This window comes from Sinohyriopsis cumingii, chromosome 2 (assembly GCF_028554795.1).
Source record: "Sinohyriopsis cumingii isolate HCF-2022 chromosome 2, ASM2855479v2, whole genome shotgun sequence".
NCBI lineage: Eukaryota > Metazoa > Mollusca > Bivalvia > Unionida > Unionidae > Sinohyriopsis > Sinohyriopsis cumingii.
In genome coordinates, this window is record NC_142962.1 from 1,472,462 (window position 1) to 1,489,054 (window position 16,593).

Sequence of the window (16,593 nt, forward strand, 5' to 3'; positions counted from 1 at the left end):
ACCAGATCTCGTACTAGCCAGTCTGGAGATAATCTGTCGAGGTTGAATTTATATTTAACAGGCCTAGTTTGGGATAATCTCTCAAACTCATTCATATAATTAAAACAAATATTTAAATAAAGAAAATTATATATATATACAATGTCTCAATGCAGATGGTTGATGATCGGCTCAGTAAATCGATGCAACAAATCCTGCAGAAAAGAATTTTGTTGGATGCACTCACAAAGTATACGACGAGGAAGTCTAGGACCAATACCGTGTCTGCGATGTGGTATTGGAGTGCGAGGAAAAACAGAATTATGTGGAAAGTGCGGTGGAAAACGGTTCAGAGAACTTAAAAGATATTATGACAAAAAAATTAATAATAGTGAAAACGCTATAACATCCGTGGAGGATTATATATCAAGATTTCAGACAAACAATGATTTAAACAAATAATATTATTGCATATATGGAGCAAAATATATTTGTCCCACATCCCACAATAACAAGCTATGAATCAGATCGTAATGGCATGATCAGACACTGCAGGTTGAAGAGACCGGTTGGTAATGTTACTAATACTGGCTATCTAAGGTTCAACGCTGTGAGAAATAAAATGTATCATTGTCATCGATTCACGTATGAGTGTTTCTTCGGAGTGATCAAAGATGGTCTTGTTATTGATCATATTGACGGGGATCCTCAGAACAACTCCTTATCCAATCTGAGGGTTGTCACGCAAAGTCAGAACTCTGCACGTGGTAATACTGGAAGATGTAAGACAGTTTCTAGAAGGGCGGTAAATTCCACAAACACAGAATCTGGCGAAGTAATTATATTTCGTTCGATATGTTCAGCTGCGAAATACTTTGATATTCACTCATATTCAGTGCAAAAAGTAGCAGAAAATATAACCAGATCTGCTTTCTCAAAAAAATATAAACAGAAAATCACCTTTCAGTACTGCTAACTATCATCACCACCTCGAATTATATTTATTTTTGGGGGGTCAGAAATTGTCATTATTATACTACTTATTTTTTGACTCACGAAAGGGAGGTAATTTATGGTCATGTGCCGTCATTCATTCATTGTATATATCCATTTCATTATATATATCCATTTCATTGTACATACCCATTTCATTGTATATCTTCACCAAACACACCCTCTTGGGCCTCTAGACCGTTGTTTGACGGGTTAGGGGCTCTCATAGCGGGGTAGTGTTTCGTGTACTTGTACCTTGAACTCGCTAAAGACTCGATAGGGGTTCAGGGATAATTTTTTTTTATTTTAAAGATTTACATATTATATAATGAACCAAGAAAATATCAAAGACATTATTTCTGCTATCAAAAAACTAGAAGAAAACGGAATTAATATATCTGATGAACTAAATCCTGAAAAAATAATATCTGATTTTGAAACTTTACAAGAACTTCAAAATGAAAATAAGTATGTTCTATCATCTCAATATAAGTTAAATAAAGCGGATTCAGGCAGCTATGTTTCAGTCACTGGCTATGGTGAACGATGATCAAGTAAATGAATGTATTCCTCTTTCTGTTGGGGCCCCGAGTGGCCGAGTGGTCTAAAGCGCTCTTCGTTACGGATCACTGCCATCTCACCTCTGTCTGCGGCGGTTCGAGTCTAGGATTCAGCCAATGTGGGTATGTGAGAAAGCTTGCCAGTAGCTTCTCGTGGGTCGGTGGTTCTTTCCGGTGTTTTCCCGGGTTCTTCCTCCACCATTAATACTGGCCGCCATGTATAGCCTATCATGTGCTGAAAAATGGCGTTAAACCCCACAACAACAACAACAACAACAAATCCTCTTTCTGTTGCAATAGAAAAGATCAGGTCGGAATTATCCAGCGAATACGAAACAAAAAAACAATCAGTACCCGCATAAGATACTTAAGAAAAATTATGTCAGCGGGTAACGACTGAGTAGTAATATAATTTTCCTCACTGTATATCACATCAGAATTAATTTACAAATATTTCAGAATAATAATAAAATATGTTTTGGAAAAATGATTAATTTGTATAATTTTCAGTACCAATTACCCCATCAGAGTTAGCAAACTGATTGATTTGTATACTTTTGAGTAGCAACCACCCCCATCAGAATTAGCACACTAATTAATTTGTATACTTTTGAGTAGCAACCACCCCATCAGACTGATTCACAAAAAAATAAAATATTTCAGAATAATAATAAAAATATTTCAGAATAATAATACAATATTTTTTTTTTGTAGTATTTTTTGGAAAACTGATTGATTTGTATAATTTATCCCATCAGATTGTACAAAATTGATTAATTTATCCCATCAGTGATTATATTTATTTATTTTTTTAAGTTGGTCGAGTTTAATACAGGAGTGTGTATAATTTTGAATCTAATCTCGATAATATGTTCTCGGCGGATCTCATCTAACTGTTCTCGCTTCCGTATTCATCAATAACTAAATTGATCTGTGTTTTGAAAACACCGTTCTGATGGCGTTTTTCAAGTGTATAAAAACAATCACGTGCTGGTACATTATATAACATTTACTGGATTAATTAAGATTTCACATGCAGATTTATCACAAGCTCTTCTTCACGCATGTCAATTAAGCGATTAAGGTGATCTGTGAGCTTAAAATTTATTCGTGTTAACATATTATTGTGACACCGCAGATACACAGGATTAGTTGGTTCTTGCACGATTAAACTTCCAGGGGGAACTTGTGGTGTAAATGTATATAGGATGTATCCTTGTTGAGCCTGATTTGATTTTGCGAGATCTATTTGATAGCTGCCATCGACTACATCACAAACCAGACTGACCACGATCGTGCTGGTTATATTAACGATTCCCGGAGAAACGTGTCTGCCGCCGCCATGTGGATCATTATTATATCTGAGAACAGTTGGAGGTGGTGTTAGTTTTTTCCACGCATCGAGTATTTTAGGAAAATATTCATCAATGACATCACTGACAGATTTTCTCCGAGCGTTCGGGTCATAATCGGGAAATTTGAACGTCGGTATATCAGATTCCTTGATTTTATATTTATCAATTAAAAACTTTTTTGCAGCGGGAGATGATTTTAAAATTAGATCTATAATTTTGTTGTGATTGCGTTCTATAGCTTCTGCGATATAATTCAGATTTTCTATTTGTTTGATAATTTCCCCTCGTGTCTCGTGGGATGTTATATCGAAAAGATACTCAGTGAGGCGTTCACGCAGTTTATTCAGTTGATCTTTATGATCAAGATTGGAACTGTCAATAGTTCTTTTAATTTCTTCTTCATTAATATGGTTACGGAATGTACTTTCTGGTAAACCTGAAAATAAGCCACCACCATAACCAATTAAATCATCCAAACTAATATCCCAAGTGTGAACTCCACGCCACCACCACCAAATACCTGTCATTGTAACTTCGTGACGAGAGCTACTTGTTGACGTAAAATCAGATCTTTTCGGTTCTGGTGGTCCTTCATACATGGGGGGGGGGGAGGAACATCCGGCCAACCTAGTACGGATCTTATCGTGGATTGATAAATATCAACGACATAATCAGGAGAATGTATCTCAACCGTCGAGGACAGCGTCGGTTCATGAACGTTAATTGATATTTTTGCTTCTTTTCCGGTTATTAATTTTTTTTTCTACGTTTAAATTCTTCATTGATTTGTTCGATCTCATAACTACCAGTGGGTATTCCAACATCTATCCAGTCAGGAGTACCATCTGGTTTGTTCTTGTTAGCAAATGCAAGCAAATTATTTGCTGGTGTACCATTAAATAATTTTGATCTGATATTTGGCCAGCTGTGTTGAACTTACCGAGATCATCGTTATCTTTGGCGGAGTTGTGTTAGTCACGATCTGCTGTAGTAATTCTGTCATTATTAGTACTTGTATCTTTAATACCGATACCTTCATGATATATTTTAGTCATCATTGAAAATTCGACATCAGATATAATTCTATCACTGAGACTCGCTGATAACAACGAAGATAAGTTCGAGTATGCGACCGTCGCTGTATGCAATCTTATCATGTAATCAGATAATTTTTCATTCATGCAGGTGCATATTTTTTTGTGATGATATTAAGCACACCTGCAATCGTTGTTGCTGCTGAAATACAAATAGTTACGGCTGCTGGTGCCATCATTGTCACCGCTGATATAACACCTGCTCCAGCAACAACAGCGGATACTGAATAAACAATCACATCAACGCTAACTAATCGTCGTCGATATTTTTGTACTTTTACTGTATATTGTTCGACTTGATCTTTTAGCGCCGCCTGCCATTCACGCGCTTGATTGTATCTGTATTGTGCACCGTCCATATATTTTTATGCAGTAACCAATTGAGGTGTTTCAGCTACAAATTCCAAACACCACCAGTAAGATGTTGCGGTTAATTTCTTATCATCTGCTTCCAGAATAAATATTTCTTCGGTTCCGCTATTTAATATAACAGATACAACTCCGGAAAACCTATCCGTTGAATGACGCCATGGATACGTTGTAAATATCTCAAATCGCGCAGCACTGAACACAGACAACCTGTACACGCCAGTGACTGTTGCGGTATATTTGATGGTTTTATTTTGCTGCGACCATGTTACGAATCCCGATGATACAGTGTATACGATGTTTGTGATATGCCCAGGAGTTATTCCGGCTGGAATTTTAATCAAATTGGTTTTATTAACGATCTCAGGAATCTCCGCTACGATGTCTTGCTGTGTTCGTTTGATCGTGTCGATGTTCGTATTGATATCAGCGAGATTTATGTCAACGGAGTGCGGAGTGCCGAAGAATTCTTCTGCGGTTCTTTGATGGTTTCTGCGAAATCTTGCAAAAGCGCCCACGTGAACGTCATACTCGGCCCGCAGCGTGGATAATTTACCATCTACGGTGTCGACGTATTTTTTTGTTGCTTCATCTTCGTCGGATGTTGGATCCGCTAAAACTACTATTTTATTTCCGTTCATGCTGAGTTCACCCGTCATTGTGTCACCGGTATTTCTCACACGATTAGCAACGCTTCTTGCAATTTCATTTCTAATTGTTGCAAATGATACACTTGAATCTCTGATTCTACCACCGTCAGTAAACACGGGAATATTATCCGTAACTGCACCAAGTACTCGTCGAACTATATCATTCCATCTGATATTGCTCGTTTTTAGTTTACCATATCGATCTTGAAAAATAACGACCTCATCTGGATCAACTCCAGCCAGGCTCATGATATCAGCAAGTTCATCTTTAGTCGCATACTTCGACAGATCAACATCGTCGGATTTTCTCTTAACGCGGGAAGATCTTCTTCCGTAAATATCAACCATTATATTTTAAGATCTATTTAAAACGCTTTACGCGCAACGAATTGGTTGCTTGTATAATCATGCACAATTTATGTGGCGGTTTGGATGATTTTGATATAGCGTCGAGTACATTAATTACTTCACGGCCGCATATTGGCGGATCTGTCATTGTTTGTGTGGGTAGCGTTGAATACCAAACTTTGGAACCTCTGATTCTTGCGTGGGGTGGTGCGACATACTTGATAAATTCAGCAGGTGGAGCTAACCCGTACGAATCAAAATAAACGATTCCACGTGGATCAACCGCGTATGATACCCAGTGAGTACCGGGTCCTGAAGTCGAGTCTAGATTAATGATACCTGTTTCGAGTTTGTTTGGTTGTTTTGGTAATTGATCTCGCATAAAAACACCTCTAAAGGCTTTTATTTTTAATCGTTTAGCAGCATCAAGCAAATCAAAATATGATGCTGGAACATCTAACGTGGGAGCCTCAGACCGCTTCCCCAGCGAGATCCCGGTAATCTTAGACCGCGTCCCGTTTTTTTGCCATATCGTCCACCAGTTGCTTTCTTTAGAGCCATTCCAGCAGCTGTTACAACAGCACCTAACGCGGCTGCTTTTGCTACGGCTGGAGCGGCAGCAGCTATTAACGCTGGAATAGCCGCAAGAAGTGGAAATATACCACCCGTTTTAACCATGTCTTTGATGGCGCTCGGAGAAAGACGTAATTGAACTCCAGTTTTTGATTCTAGGGCTTTATTGAAATGTTTAATCTGATTATTTGTCAACGATAATTTGTTTGGACCACCACCCATCTGATCTCGTTTTAGTGATATTTTAGTGCCGCATTTGCTGGTGGTTTTTGATTGAAGCTTTTTGACCTGACCGGGAGTCAGAATAATATTAACATGACTATACGACATTTTTATATAAATAATATTTTTCAGAATAATTAAAGATTTTCCACTGGTACATCAACGACTCTCATTCGACCACTACCACCTTCAAGTAACATGGCTTTATCGCTGAGTATGACCGCGATTGCTCTATAATTAGCACCACCTGTATTCAATGTTGCTTTAAGATGTACATCAACGACAGATTGTTTTGATAGATCAAGATGTTCCAGTGAAAAATAATAAATCGGATACAAAGTTCTGAAATCATATTGTGATATTTGCAATCCAGTATCAACATTTTGATCACGTCCCATGAATGACATTAAACGATGATATGCACGTCCTATACGATTCTGTTCATAATTTAGTTGTATATTTTCTGCTGGTTCTTGTCCGTTTATCCGTAAAGAAATATCTGTGATACCTAGTTTATGAAATATCATATGAGAGTGAACTTGTGAGCCTAATCGATTAGTTTCCTGAAACGCAACAAAAATATGTCGCGGTGCAGAAACACCCTGTTGTGATGCTATATGCCATGTGAACTGACCGTTAACGTTAGTTTGCATACTATCTGTGCTTGTTGTTAACCATGACAATAGGGATTTACCACCAGTGTCCATGAAAGAAATTAATTTTTTGTTCTACTGCGATCGTTGGAGTCATTACCGGCATCCATAGTGAAAGTTTAGACAATATTACTTTACCAGCATCACCAATAGGTCTCCACAGAGCATCGTTATCATCACCTTTTCGCACAAGAACAACCGTGTGTCTAGCTCCAAAAATAACCTTTCTAAAATTTCTACAAAATCCAAAAATATGCGATAGTGGAATTGCACATGAAAATCTTCTATTGTCTCCTAGTAACATACTTCTACGTGCTGCAAATCCCAAGTTGAAATTTTCGCTAGAACCATGAACCACCGGGGCCACATCAGCATCAGCGTTATTGGCAAAATTTCTTGGTCGTCTTATATTATACGGATCGCTTTCAGGGTTATTGGAGTTATCTTTCACAAACATCATTGTAGGACCTGCTGATCTTGTATAATCATCAGAATATCTTGCTAATCCTATTATTGTTGTAGCAACGTCTACATCTTTCTGAATCGATTCAATATTTGTTCCATCGATCATATAAGTGGCGCTATCAAACAACGCCATAATCCCATTGTTGACAAAACCAACTTTTACTGCACCTCCGTAATTAGTGTCATCCGTTTTTACAACTGTACCTTCTACCTTAAGAAAAGCCTCAGCGGGTAAAAAGTATCTACTTGTATCATGAACTTGTAGTTCAATTCTTCCACGTTGATCTGGTAATCGTGCCTCATAAGAATAAAACTGATAATCACGTACCGATTCATCTTTAAGGACAGGTGCCTCCATATCAAATGCTTCATCGGATTCGCGTTTAAACATTTTATTATAATATTTTCGTCTAACACGACAACCGTGTTTGGACACTCCACTTCCTGATATCATGCTTGAAATATTATTTCCTGATTCACTGAGTCTTTGATCTATCAAATTTGATGTTATATTTCTTTCTGCCTCTTCAGATAATTCCGCTAGTTTTTGATTTGCAGCCTGATTTATTATTTTACTTACGTCTGCGGCCATAATTTCAGTACTTGCCAGTTTCACTGGTGGTTGTTGTTTTCGACGCAATAATCGTGCTAGTCTTTCTTTGATTGCCGAAAACGCCTTACCAGCAACATTGACAATTGCTCCAGGAGCTTTTTCACGAACAATATCGATAGCTTTCATCGATATTTGTTTTGCAACGGGTGCTGCTTTTGGAGCTATCCTTGTGAATAATCCCCGCACAACATCACCAAGTCCATCTCCGTAAGTAGCTCTGTAGATTGGTAATCGTGAGTTCACCGCTCTGACCTGTACAGGTTTACGATGATTATTATGTATGATCATCTTTTTTAATTTACCATTTATCTAACAATTAGTCATCAACAAGTTCATCGATAAGTTCTCGGTAAACTCCAATATCCATGATACCGCCTTGAAATAATCGCCGACAAATATCAGCTGCTTCATTAATTATTTCTGGTGAATTATTTCCGGCACGTTTTCCTCCTATGAGAACTTCTAACCGTGACACGTCATTGAGGATATTATCAGGACATAAACCAGATCCTGTTTTAGGTTCATCTTGAGGTGTTTTAAATACTGGTGGTTGCATCACCGGATAAAGTATTTCAGTGGTGACCGAGGATATGTCAGGTGAGTCACTTCGAAATCCAAGTGGTGAATCTATCGGTGTAAATGTCATTGCCGGCGCAGAAATTTTTTTACGTTGTAAAGGTGGAGGAAGTTGATACTGGGAGAGCTGTTCTTGTTGTTTCAGTCTCTCTCTATAAAGTCTTTTTACTTCTTCGTTAATAATTTTATATTCTTGACCTTTAGCTTGTTTTTTGTTGTAATATACGCGATATATATATTTAATAAGATTGTCATCATTTACTTTTTCATAATGGGGTTTAAAATACTAGATTTATTAAATATACTATTTAATATTGCTTCGGGTAATTGTTCTCTTTTAGTATTTATAATTTCTTCAACAACCCCTTTCCTAAATTTTGCAATCAATTCTAAGTTTTTTTCTACTAGTTCGGGTTCAGGTGCATGTTCTTTTTGCACGTCGGCGACTTCAGTACGAAGTTTTCCAATACTTTCAAGTATTTCTTCGCCAACAGGTGGAGGTTGAGCCGCAGCTATTTCCCTGGCTATGCCAGGTGGAAGATCTCGTAAAATCTTCTTTGTCTGTTTAGTTCTTCTTGCTATTTTTTTCAGTTTGTTCTGCTTTTTGTTTTGATACCGGAAGAAGATCTTCTTTGATGACAGCTGTAACCTTTTCAGCAGCTGCAGTGACGGGTTTAAACAGTTTTTTAGTTTCTTCTTCGAACTCAACTTGTGCTTCTTGCTGCGCTTGTAGATTTTTTCTAAATGAGTCTCTGACAGGAAGAAATTTTTTAATTGCTTCTAATCGTTCTCGTGCCCTTCTTGCAGTATGAGATTCTGGATGTACCATTATTTTAAATATAACAATTTTTTTAATTGATATCAGCAGAGAGAGGGTGTAAATTTAATTAAACAGATATCATTCATATAATGAACAACTGTGCGTGGTTAATTCAAGGAATAACAAATAAATGCAACAAAAGGTGTCGTGGAGAATATTGTAAAAAACATAATTATATTTTAAAGAAAAATCCTCATGCTGGTTCACGAAGTTGTGTTGGATGTAACAACGGCGTTAGAGGATTATATCAGATTTGCAAAAATTGCGGTGGAGATCGATACAGAAGTTTGATGAACTATTACAGAGAAAGAAAGAACATAAATCCAAAAATAGAAAAACCACCATCAGAACTTGAATATTACTTGAAGAACAAAACAAAAGATTCCCATGATTCAGATAAAGATTCCCAATATTGATAGCAACAGAGAGGGTTCGTCTACAATTCTGTTTGGGACAAACAATAATCGTAGACGTGGTATTGACCTCTATGAAGGGTCACTATTTTTTTTGGTCTAAACACAAGGGTGACCATTCCCTTAAGTGGTCTGTTCACCCTCTCTGCTGCTGAGGAAAAGCACAATGTGTTAATGTCGGCATAATCATATAAAGAGCCGTATGTAATAAAATGGAAGATATCAGTGACAAAAACATTAAAATGTAATGGTTCTATGGTCGACCGGTGAGGAACCCCTTTTTCAATATCAGATGAATTACTCACGACACCCTGCAACCCGAAGCAGGTCATTCCGTTCCCAAGTCGTTTCGTACCCACATGAGTCGTTTCGTACCCAAAACAAAAGTCGTTTATTGCACACGTTTAAGTACATATATAACCATCAAGACTACATAAAAAATAGATTTTCTACACATTTCAAATTTACATATTTGATTTCAGGCATTGCCCTGGTGACAGATGCATGCCTACCTGGGGAGTATTATAGATGTTTTATTGCTGGCACCATGCATAAATTTATCAGCTGTTTATCAGTGCTTGGACTTTTATTGTCCGGATATCATTAGTCATGCAATTTTTATGGTAGGAACAGAAAAATTAGATAAAAGGTATGTTCGTAATTAGCGAGGGAGCGGTAAATTTGACAATACGATATATTTGGCCGTGTACAATAAATTATGGGTACGAATTGACCATGACCTTGGGTACGAAACTACTTTGGTAAAGACTGAGCATAAGTTCCTGCAACCTAATATGCTGCTTACGATTCGTCAGAGAGCTCATAAGAGTCACACCATACTGAGTGATGTGACATACCATAAACCCTTAACTTGCAAATAAGAATTTCATGATGGGGAGTCAAAAGCCTTGGATAAATCCATCAAGACTTCAGCTACCTATTTGGTTTGATCAAAAGCCTTACTCCTGTCTTCAAGCATGCGTAACAGAGTGGTCTGACATCAATTACCTTTACGAAAAGCACCCAAACGTTTCTTAAAATTGATCTAAAATAAATTATGCTAACTGGGTCTCGATTGATTTCTCACACAGTTTGCATATGACAGGTAAAATGCTGACAGGTCTATAATTATTTTTATCAAGAGGATTGTTCTTTTTGAAAATGGGAACCGCTTGAGCTTCCTTCAAACGATCTCGGAAAATATTTCATTGAATAGTTTTGTTAATTAGATCTGAAATATAGATTGAAGCCCACCGTAACCTTTTATTTTATCATTTTACACACTTCTTTTTTAAACCTATCATTCTACACACTTCTTTTTTAAACCTATCATTTTATAAACTTTTTTTATAAACCTATCATTGAATACACTTCTTTTTTAAACCTATAATCTTATACACTTCTTTTTTAAACCTATCATTCTATACACTTCTTTTTAAACCTATCATTCTATACACTTCTTGTTAAACCTATCATTCTATACATTCAAACCTATCATTCTATACACTTCTTTTTTAAACCTATCATTTTATAAACTTTTTTTATAAACCTATCATTGGATACACTTCTTTTTTAAACCTATAATCTTATACACTTCTTTTATAAACCTATTATTTTATACACTTCTTTTTTAAATCTATCATTCTATACACTTCTTTTCAAACCTATCATTCTACACACTTCTTTTTTAAACCTATCATTTTATAAACTTTTTTTATAAACTTATCATTGGATACACTTCCTTTCTAAACCTATAATCTTATACACTTCTTTTATAAACCTATCATTCTATACACTTCTTTTTTAAACCTATCATTTTATAAACTTTTTTTATAAACCTATCATTGGATACACTTCTTTTCTAAACCTATAATCTTATACACTTCTTTTATAAACCTATCATTCTATGCACATCTTTTTAAATCTATCATTTTATACACTTCTTTTTTAAACCTATAATCTTATACACTTCTTTTATAAACCTATCATTTTATACACTTCTTTTTAAACCTATCATTCTATACACTTCTTTTTAAACCTATCATTCTACACACTTCTTGTTAAACCTATCATTTTATACACTTCTTTTATAAACCTATCATTCTATACAATTATTTTTAAACCTATCATTCTATACACTTCTTTTTTAAGCCTATATTCTATACACTTCTTTTTTAAACCTATCATTTTATACACTTCTTTTTTAAACCTATCATTCTATACACTTCTTTCTTAAACCTATTGTTTCATACACTACTTTTTTAAACCTATCATTTTATAAACTTTTTTTATAAACCTATCATTGGATACACTTCTTTTCTAAACCTATAATCTTATACACTTCTTTAATAAACCTATCATTCTATGCACATCTTTTTAAATCTATCATTTTATACACTTCTTTTTTAAACCTATAATCTTATACACTTCTTTTATAAACCTATCATTTTATACACTTCTTTTTAAACCTATTATTCTATACACTTCTTTTTAAACCTATCATTCTACACACTTCTTGTTAAACCTATCATTTTATACACTTCTTTTATAAACCTATCATTCTATACAATTATTTTTAAACCTATCATTCTATACACTTCTTTTTTAAGCCTATATTCTATACACTTCTTTTTAAACCTATCATTTTATACACTTCTTTTTCAAACCTATCATTCTATACATTTAAACCTATCATTTTATACACTTCTTTTTTAAACCTATCATTTGATACACTTCTTTTTTACACCTATCATTCTATACACTTCTTTTCTAAACCTATCATTCTATACACTTCTTTTCTAAACCTATCATTCTATACACTTCGCTTTTAAACCTATAAATTTATATGCTTTTTTTAAACCTATCAGTCTATACACTTCCTTTTAAACCTATAATTTTATACACTTCTTTTTTAAACCTATAATTTTATACACTTCTTTTTTAAGCTTATATTCTATACACTTCTCTTTTAAACCTATCATTTTATACACGTCTTTTTTAAACCTATCATTTTATACACATCTTTTTTACGCCTATCATTTTATACACATCTTTTTTAAACCGATCATTTGATACACTTCTTTTTTAAACCTATCATTTGACACACATCTTTAATAAACCTACTATTCTATACAATTCTTTTTTAAACCTATCATTTTATACAAATCTTTTTTAAACCTATCATTTGATACACTTCTTTTTTAAACCTATCATTCTATACACATCTTTTTTAAACCTATCATTGTATGCACATCTTTTATAAACATATCATTTGATACACTTCTTTTTTAAACCTATCATTCTATACACTTCTTTTTTAAACCTATCATTCTATACACATCTTTTTTAAACCTATAATCTTATACACTTCTTATTTAATCCTACCATTTTATACACTTCTTTATTTAAACCTATCCTTTTATACACTTCTTTTTTAATCCTATAATCTTATACACTTCTTTTCTAAACCTACCATTTTATACACTTCTTTTTTAAAGCTATCCTTTTATACACTTCTTTTGTAAACCTACAATTTTATACACTTCTTTTTTAAACCTATAATCTTATGCACTACTTTTATCAATTTTAAACCAATCATTTTATAAACTTCTTTTTAAACTTATCATTTAATAAACTTCTTTTTTAAACCTATCATTTTATTACACTTCTTTTTAAACCTGTCATTTTATACACCCCTTTTTAAACCTATCATTTTATATACTTCTTTTCTAAACCTATCATTTTATACACTTCTTTTTTAAACCTGTCATTTTATACATTTCTTTTTGAACCTATCATGTTATATACTTCTTTTTTAAACCTATCATTTTATACACTTCTTTTTTAAACCTATCATTTTATATACTTTTTAAACCTATCATTTTATACACTTCTTTTTTAAACCTATCTTTTTATATACTTTTTAAACCTATCATTTTATACACTTCTTTTTTACACCTATTATTTTATACATTTCTTTTTGAACCTATCATGTTATATACTTCTTTTTTAAACCTATCATTTTATACACTTCTTTTTTAAACCTATCATTTTATATACTTTTTAAACCTATCATTTTATACACTTCTTTTTTAAACCTATCTTTTTATATACTTTTTAAACCTATCATTTTATACACTTCTTTTTTACACCTATTATTTTATACATTTCTTTTTGAACCTATCATGTTATATACTTCTTTTTTAAACCTATCATTTTATACACTTCTTTTTTACACCTATTATTTTATACATTTCACATTTCTTTTCTAAACCTATCATTTTATACACTTCTTTTTTAAACCAATCATTTTATACACTTGTTTTTTAAACCTATCATTTTATATACTTCTTTTTTAAACCTATCATTTTATATACTTTTTAAACCTATCATTTTATACACTTCTTTTTTAAACCTATCATTTTATATACTTTTTAAACCTATCATTTTATACACTTCTTTTCCAAACCTATCATTTTATATACTTTTTAAACCTATTATTTTATACACTTCTTTTTGGTCAAAGTATACATCCATGTTATTATTTGTCCTTAATAGCCTCGATACTCAGGTGGGTTAAAAGGTCAAATGGAGCATCCTTATCAATGACTATTGCCAAAATTTACATAATGTTGAAGGTTTCACATATTTCTCTGTCAGTGTTTACAATTTTTGTACCTTCAGTGAGAATTATCATATTTTGACTATTGAAATATTTATTAGAAAAATATGGAATAATAGTGGACCAGAAGCCCCTATAAAATGGGACCAGTATTATTATAATTTATAATGGTTATAACATTTACATATAACATCATTTTTGTGAATTTTCAGGGTATATCTTTCGACGGGGAATTTCTTTTTTGAATGAATTAGGAGAAAAAAGGTTAATCACTTGTTTATCTAAATATTTTATATTATTTTTATTTGGTCAGAACTATAAATAGTAACAGTGACGCATTGTAAAATAATAACGACTGATATGTGTTGTCATTCAGCAAACCTCAGATTTTTATCAACTATTAAACCGATATATGATTTAGACATATCTATTAGAACAACTACACATGATTTAGACATCTCTATTGGAATAACTATACATGATTTAGACATCTCTATTTGAATAATTACACCTGATTTAGACATATTTATTAGAATAACTACACCTAATTTAGACATCTCTATTAGAATAACTACACATGATTTAGACATCAATATTAGAATAACCATACATGATTTAGATATCTCTATTAGAATAATTACACATGATTTAGACATCTATATTAGAATAACTACACCTGATTTAGGCATATCTATCAGACTAACTACACCTGATTTAGACATCTCTATTAGAATAACTACACATGATTTAGACATCTCTATTAGAATAACTACACATGATTTAGACATATCTATCAGAATAACTACACTTGATTTAGACATGTTAGAATAAATACACATGATTTAGACATATCTATTAGAATAACTACATCTGATTTAGATATATCTATCAGAATAACTACACCTGATTTAGACATCTCTATTAGAATAACTACACCTGATTTAGATATCTCTATTAGAATAACTACACATGATTTAAACATCTTTATTAGAATAACTACACCTGATTTAGACATCTCTATTAGAATATCTACAGGTGATTTAGACATCTATATTAGAATCGCTACAACTGATTTAGACATGTTAGAATAACTACACCTGATTTAGACATCTCTATTAGAATTATTACACCTGATTTATTAGACATCTCTATTAGAATCACTATAACTGATTTAGACGTTTATATTAGAATAACTACACCTGATTTAGACGTCTATGTTAGAATAACTACACATGATTTAGACATTGATATCGGAATAACTACACCTGATTTAGACGTCTATATTAGAATGATTACACTTGATTTAGACATATCTATTAGAACAACTACACCTGATTTAGACATATGTTAGAAAAACTACACATGATTTAGACATCTCTATTAGAATTACACCTGATTTAGACATCTCTATTAGAATAACTGCACCTGATTTAGACATATGTTAGAATAACTACACATGATTTAGACATCTCTATTAGAATTACACCTGATTTAGACATCTCTATTAGAATAACTACACCTGATTTAGACATCTCTATCAGAATAACGACACTTGATTTAGTAATGTTAGAATAACTACACATGATTTAGACATCTCTATTAGAATAAATACATGATTTAGATATATCTATTAGAATAACTACGCCTGATTTAGACATCTCTGTTAGAATAACTACACCTGATTTAGTCATCTATATTAGAATAACTACACATGATTTAGACATCTCTATTAAAATTACACATGATTTAGACATCTTTATTAGAATCACCTCACCTGATTTTGACATCTGTTAGAATAACTACACCTGATTTAGACATCTCTATTAGAGTTATTACACCTGATTTATTAGACATCTCTATTAGAATCACTATAACTGATTTAGACGTTTATATTAGAATAATTACACCTGATTTAGACGTCTATGTTAGAATAACTACACTTGATTTAGACATACCTATTAGAATAACTACACCTGATTTAGACATGTTAGAATAACTACACATGATGCAGACATCTCTATTAGAATTACACCTGATTTAGACATCTCTATTAGAATAAATACACCTGATTTAGACATGTTAGAATAACTACACCTTATTTATACATCTCTTAGAATTACACCCGATTTAGACAACTCTATTAGAATAACTACACCTGATTTAGATATCTCTATTAGAATAATTACACCTGATTTAGATATCTCTATTAGAATAACTGCACATGATTTAGACATCCCTATTAGAATAACTACACCTGATTTAGATATCTCTATTAGAATAACTACCCCT